The sequence below is a fragment of the Chionomys nivalis genome, chromosome 22 (assembly GCF_950005125.1).
Source record: "Chionomys nivalis chromosome 22, mChiNiv1.1, whole genome shotgun sequence".
Classification (NCBI taxonomy): domain Eukaryota; kingdom Metazoa; phylum Chordata; class Mammalia; order Rodentia; family Cricetidae; genus Chionomys; species Chionomys nivalis.
The window spans coordinates 17,071,860-17,078,441 of NC_080107.1; the positions used below are offsets into that span (position 1 = coordinate 17,071,860).

At 39.4% G+C, this 6,582-nt stretch overlaps 1 non-coding gene across 1 annotated transcript; it reads left to right on the forward strand.

Annotated features, from left to right (window-relative positions):
* The first annotated feature begins 5,293 nt into the window (after positions 1 to 5,293).
* Positions 5,294 to 5,396, forward strand: LOC130864986 (U6 spliceosomal RNA). Its single transcript, XR_009056030.1, has one exon. It is a non-coding gene; the product is annotated as a U6 spliceosomal RNA (small nuclear RNA).
* The last annotated feature ends 1,186 nt before the right edge of the window (positions 5,397 to 6,582 follow it).

Consider the following 6,582-nt stretch of genomic DNA (forward strand, 5'->3'; position numbering starts at 1 on the left):
AGTATCAAATTTTCTTGTTTGTTTTCGCCTTTTCCATTTTGTTCTCCCAACCAATCGGAGTGCTTGTTTTGTACTCTCTATTTCCCCTTTGTGTAAGTTCTTACTTATTCAAAACATCTATTTCGAGTGAAAACTGCCCATAGCAATGTACAGAAGTATTGTCCTGAGGGTTCCTTGAAGTCCCAGGTTCTCCTTTACCTGCGGATTGTTCATCGTCTTCTTTCTCACATCATCTGAAAGGGCTCTGACCTATTCTGCTTTGGCTTCCCTCAGAGCTCTCCCCTGCATCCCATCCTCATGGGAGACCAGTGGTCTCTGTGGCTCAGTGAACTGGGAAGTGAACTTAAGAAGACAGATTGAATGTGAGGATGTCCATATAACGTGCTTGCTTTTAACAGTGCGTTCCTGGCACCCTACCAACCTCAATAGAAAGCATTTGCTTTTAACATTGGGTTCCTGGCACCCTACCAACCTCACTACAAAGCACGTCCCCTGATAATTTCAACCCTGATGTCTCAGGCTAACGGAGAAGTCTTTTGGTCACCATGAAGATTTAAAAATAGTCCTTAAATTCTATTAACTAAAAAAACCCATTAATGAATATTTCATTGAAACTCCAACCAAAAGACAAATAATCCAATATCATGTCTATTTTTACGCTGACTGTTTGCTTATATCTTATGTTGTATTTAAAGAGAAAGTACCCCAAATCTTAAATGTTTTGAGATTATTTCCAAACTATGCCCATTCAAAACTTAAAGTATAAATATAGGATTTTCTTGTACTTGACATCATTAAAAAAAAAAAGACTTAAGACATAAAGGAATGACTCAGTGGTTAAAACATTCACTGTGCAAATATTCAGACTGAAGCTCAGATCTCCCACAGCTAAAGGAAAAGTCAGGGATGGCATCTGCCTATAATCCCAGCACTCAAGAGGCACATACAGAAAATCTTCAGGGCCAGCTGACTAGGCAGACTAACTGAACTGGTGAGCTCTGGGTGCAGTGAGAGACGCTGCCTCAACAGACAAATTGCTCCTCCATAGGAGAAACATTGAGCACAACCCTGAAGTCAACTTCACTCCTCCACTTTCAAATGCACACATGTGTACCTACACACACATGCTCCCCTACATTTGCAGATATGTATAGAGAATACACAATGCATCCTCACCACATGTACATATACAGGTAAATTAAGAAGGGATCTTGAGGAAGACCTTCAAGTAAACCGGGTCTATCCTAAATAGATAGCTGTTTGATGGATAGGGAGGCAATCCAATTACAGCGCAGCATCGCCTATCATCAGACTCTTACTGCCCTCCTTTTAGTGCTGTTTTACCTTCAGTACCAGGGCACTTATTGCCTGGGACCCCAAGATTCACCACTCTGGGAATTATTGGTTACTGTGAGGCCAGAGGTGCCTTTATGAACAATGGGAACGGAAACCTTAGTATTTCCCAGCTGTCATTCTCCTGTCACAGCTCTGTTTAAAAGGGTTTGGGGTTCTCCTTTCATTACATATGCATAAGTTCCATTAGTGTTAATCACATGCTCCATTTTAGAGCTGTTTTGGCCCCTCCGGTTAAATGGGCGTTTAAGCAGTTTTTAATGCATTATATGTACTTATTTTTTAAACGAGTATTATATGCCCAATTGACTGGAATGAATACAAAGTCCATCAGGTGAATACGGATTTATAATTGTTTTTTAAAGCATGTATTATTTACTCAACCAACCATGACAGCCCCTTTGGAGTCATTCCAGCTGAGAGGGAAATACATGTATGTGTCAATACCAAATAAACCCCCGTGAAACCTTCTCGCAGGCTTCTCCCTGCTAAGCTTCAAGCTTATCTGGTTAATGATTTTCTTTCAGCCTCTCTCTCCTTCACAAACAAATTCTCAAAACCTTGCTCACTATTTTTAGCTTGCATCATCACTGTCTATAAACCAGCGGAAACTTCCACAGTGCCTCATTTGATCCAAATGTTTTCATCAAGATCATCAGGTACACTGTAGGTACATAACGTTAAGACCTAATGTGGAAGAAGAGGGATCTACTTCTGTCAAGCTTGACATAACCAACCTACATGAATAGTAAATATAAATAAATGATTGGATGTTAAAATTAACTGAATTATCTAAAATTTATAATGTTTTGTTTTTTTGGGGGGTTTTTCGAGACAGGGTTTCTCTGTGATTTTGGAGCCTGGAGCCTGTCCTGGAACTAGCTCTTGTAGACCAGGCTGGTCTCGAACTCACAGAGATCCGCCTGCCTCTGCCTCCCGAGTGCTGGGATTAAAGGGCTCACCTTTTCATAGATGTAGTTAGGTTTCTTTTCTTCCTTATTTGTGCTTATAGGGTTATAATAAATTTATTGTCTGAGACTTCTGTATTTTTATTATCTTAATTTTTAAAGTATAGTAACAGCAACTGTATATTGGTATATGGGAACTTGTTTGATATTTTTAAATTAAGATAGATGCATCATGTAATATTTGGCAATGTATTCGTACCTAAACCAAATGAAAGATGGGTGATGTAGGTTCTGATTTAACTCATAGGTTCTGTGGTAGAGTTGAGTCCAGATTAGCTTTGAGAAGAAAATGTGTTGCTTATTGTCCCAAAAGTATAGCATATAAAACTTCAGTGTTTAACTGGATGGAATTTAAGTATGTTTAGATTTCCAAAGGACTTCACAAAGACCCTTACACTTTTAGCCTTTCAAAAGTAAACATGAAAAAAATGATAGTATTCTCTGACGTGGTCAAGGAAACATCAATCCAGTGGTGGATACATGAGAAGATTCTTCTGTGCTTCACTGTTAGCAGACACTGGTGCTAGGGAATATTATTTTAAGATGTGTAACTTTTGTTTATGCTGCATTTGTTTAACTCCATGAAGCTGTGATTCTTTGCCTGTCTAAAACACCTGATGGTCCTAATAAAGAGCTGAATGGCCAATAGCGAGGCAGGAGTAAGGATAGGTGGGGCTGGCAGGCAGAAAGGAAAAATAGGAGAAGCCTGGAAGAGGGAGAGCAAGCACAAGAAAACAAAGGAAGGAGGATGTCAGGGCCCAGCCACCCAGCCACCCACTCAGCCAGCGACAGGGTAGGAGTGAAAGTAAGATACACAGAAATAAGGAAAGGAAAAAGCCCAGAGGCAAAAGGTAGCTGGGATAATTTAAGTTAGAAAAGCTGGAAAGATACAAGTCAATGCTAGGCATTCGTAACTAAGAATAAGCCTCCATGTGAGTGATTGATTTGGAAGCTGGATGATGGGACCCTCAAAAGACCTCAAAAGATTAAAAAGTAAAGCCAAAACAAAACAAAAAGCCCTGCACACTGGTGGTGGTGTCAGCCTTTTCTGGGAGGTGTGCTTGCAGCCTGGGGTTCTTGCCTGAGAGTTTGCCCATGTGGAAGGACCCTGAGCTCAGGTATGACTACTAGACGCTGGTAGATGTATCCCAGACTCTGGTTTTTCATTGCTCTTACATATCTGCTATGAAAGGAGGTTCTGATAGCGTAGTTCAGAGAGGAGTCAGTGACAGGTGGAATACTGTTTCTTTATGGGAATGAACAGACATTCACCTTCATAAAATGTGCCTTTGGGAAGTCATAGAGGTAGGATTCCATAGTGAATTGTTTTGGTGATCCTAGGCATTGAAGATAGGGATTGGCACATGCCAGGCACGGTCTACATCTCTCCAGTCTGAAATTCCAGGGTAAATTGTCATCCTGGACATGTTTTATACCTGTATTGCTCAACTGTAGATTATTATTATTGTCTGTCGATAGTGGAGGCCATTTCACCACCACACATTACGTTTCCTTCTCTTATTGAACTTCCTTGTCTTTCGTTCCATACACCTCACAATTCTCCGTCGTCATCTTCCTTCTACAAATACTGACTGCAAGTTCGTTGTTTCTTTCTGTCAGAATTGAATTTGGCTTTGAGTAGAAAACTCAAGTCTTTAAAACAGCCATAGTTTAGTAAGAGCCATATATATAAATATATAAAATAAGATAGTCTAATTTAATAAAGGTAGTTGGGTTTTAACAGTGGCTTGAATTGGTAAAACTTTGTTTGATGTAGACATGTCTACGTATGTGTTAACCTTTAGCTTAGCTGGACTTTTTCTTAAATTGAAGGAAGAAATTTCCTTGCAGAATCAAAAGTATCCCATTAAAATTATTAGAATTCTTCAGTGCCCTTCTCAGGGAGTAGATTGATTAAATATATTCATTTTAAAGAATATAAAATATGCAGTTAATAAATTCCATACAATAAAAATATTACGTGCACATGCATGCACGCACGCACACACACACACACACGCTCAGCAGTAATAGCCACATTTTAAGTTGGACAGTACTGTTCATAGCATTGCAGAATCTGACCAAGAGCATAATTTACAAAAGAAAAAAATAATATTTTATGATACTGTAAAAAGACTATAAAAGTGTTAGCATGGCATTTTCCTCCTCATTTTCATTTTAAGAGATTTTCAGAATTACTCAAAGTGCAGATCTGGAGATGAGCAGAACATGCCATCAATCTTAAACCACATTCCAGCTGCATGCTTTGTATTTTTTCCACCAGCATGATTTTCCTCCTGTTTTATAAACAACTTAATTCCATTTCTATGTTTCTGTCCCATAGTGCAATGCCCTTTGTGAACGGGCACCATACAAATTTCCACAGAGTAATCATACCAATTAACTGACCTAGTTCATTAATTAACACACTCGAAGAACTCAAAGAAGTTTACCAGGGAGGTGAGTACTGATGTGACATTGACCGTGACATTTCCTTTTTGGTTGTTGCTTTTCTTGTATTTTTAAAATTTGTTTTCTATCCCCTGGTTATTTACCTCCTTGAACAGTAATATTGCTGAAACATTGTATTAGGCAAAAACAGCTTCTACATTCAGTGATCTCTCAAAGTATGCAAGCATTTCACTAATTGGAATAATCGTTAGGATTTACTGACTCTTGCATTGGTAAGGTGGCGGGCAGCTGAAGGCCCTTCTTCTCCGACGCCTTCCATGAAGCTATTGACATGAAAATAATTAAGTGCAAAGCACCGACACTTAACAGTATAGCGATTGCATTTCATAAAAATACAGAGAAAATTGTGACTTTTAAATGTTGATAGCTACTAACAGTTGGAGCTTCTATTCTCTTTGACGCAGACAGAACAGGGATTTCATAAGGACTTCCTTGCAATGGACAGGAACAAATAAAGCCTTGCTATCTATTGTGTGCTTTGCAAATAAACAAAAAAACAAGTGTTCGCTTCGGCAGCACATATTCTAAAATTGGAGCAATACAAAAAAGATTAACATGGCTCCTGCGCAAGGAGACTAAAAAAAAAATAATAAATGCATGTTTCCCCCAACTTGCTTTTTAATTTTTAAAGAACATGTACTTGTGATCCATCTATCCTATGCTGCTTTTTATTAGAGCTAAAGAGAGATCTTTTTAAAAAACTTGCTTTATTCTTACATATTTCTCAATGTTCATTTTGTTAAAATATCTCAAACTCCATCAATTTGATTCAAAGTAAAAGAAACCATCCTGGCATGGTAGAGATATCTTCAAAAAAATCATTTTGTTCTGAGAAGTCAGAACGTTCATTCTGGTCTTGAAGCAAGAGGGAGAGCAGGTGCATTTAAGGAGTCAAAGCATTCTGCCTTGCCCTGGCTCTGGCTCTCAGAAGCCCCTGCTGTCCACACTGCAGAGAGACTGGTCGCATGCCTGGTTCAAAGCTGGCCTACACACATGCTGGAAGGGCTGTGTGAAGAGATGCAGAGCTGTCTGCACTCCCACATACCACCACATACACACCCTGGTTCAGCAATGCTGAGAAGAACCGGCGAGAGGTCTTGGAGCCGATGCTGCCTTACAGACTCACAGGCTGGCAGGCAGTCATGTCTTCAGGCAGAGAACGTTTCACCTGATGCTTAGTTTCACATGTATTAGACAAAGTAGAAAGACTCCCTACATCTTTATTGGTTAAATAAACATTTTGTCAAATGTTGCAACTGAAGCAGGCCCACGAATATGATCCTAAAAAGGGGCTAACCCTGGCTTATCTTGCATATCACATTTGGCAGGTGCTTTCACGGTTTCTCTGCATGACACAGCGCAGTGCTGGGAAGAATCTACTGTGATACAGATACCAGGCCCCTCATATGCTTATTGACGGCGACACCGTCTAATCAAAGAGGGAACATAATTAAGTGCTGAGGCTCAAAGTGTCTTTGAAGTCAGAATTCTGCTGATTTTTTTTTATTTTATGTGATTGCTTACAAATTAGTTCTCTATTTGCTCCTAAAGAATACACTTAAACACTCAATCAATGAATAACCTACAGCAGTTTGTTGTAGATTCAATAATGGGAATGGTGCACTGTAGCAGGATAGTCAGATATACCCATAGGGAGTGTCAGTGGTCAAAATGTTTCCATTGCCAGAAGGTACTCTGAGAATGGTCTGGAAATTCGATACAGCATTGACCCTACATTGGAGTCAGGATGCACAGTCAGTTTCCCAACTGTATGGGAAGTTTTAAAAAG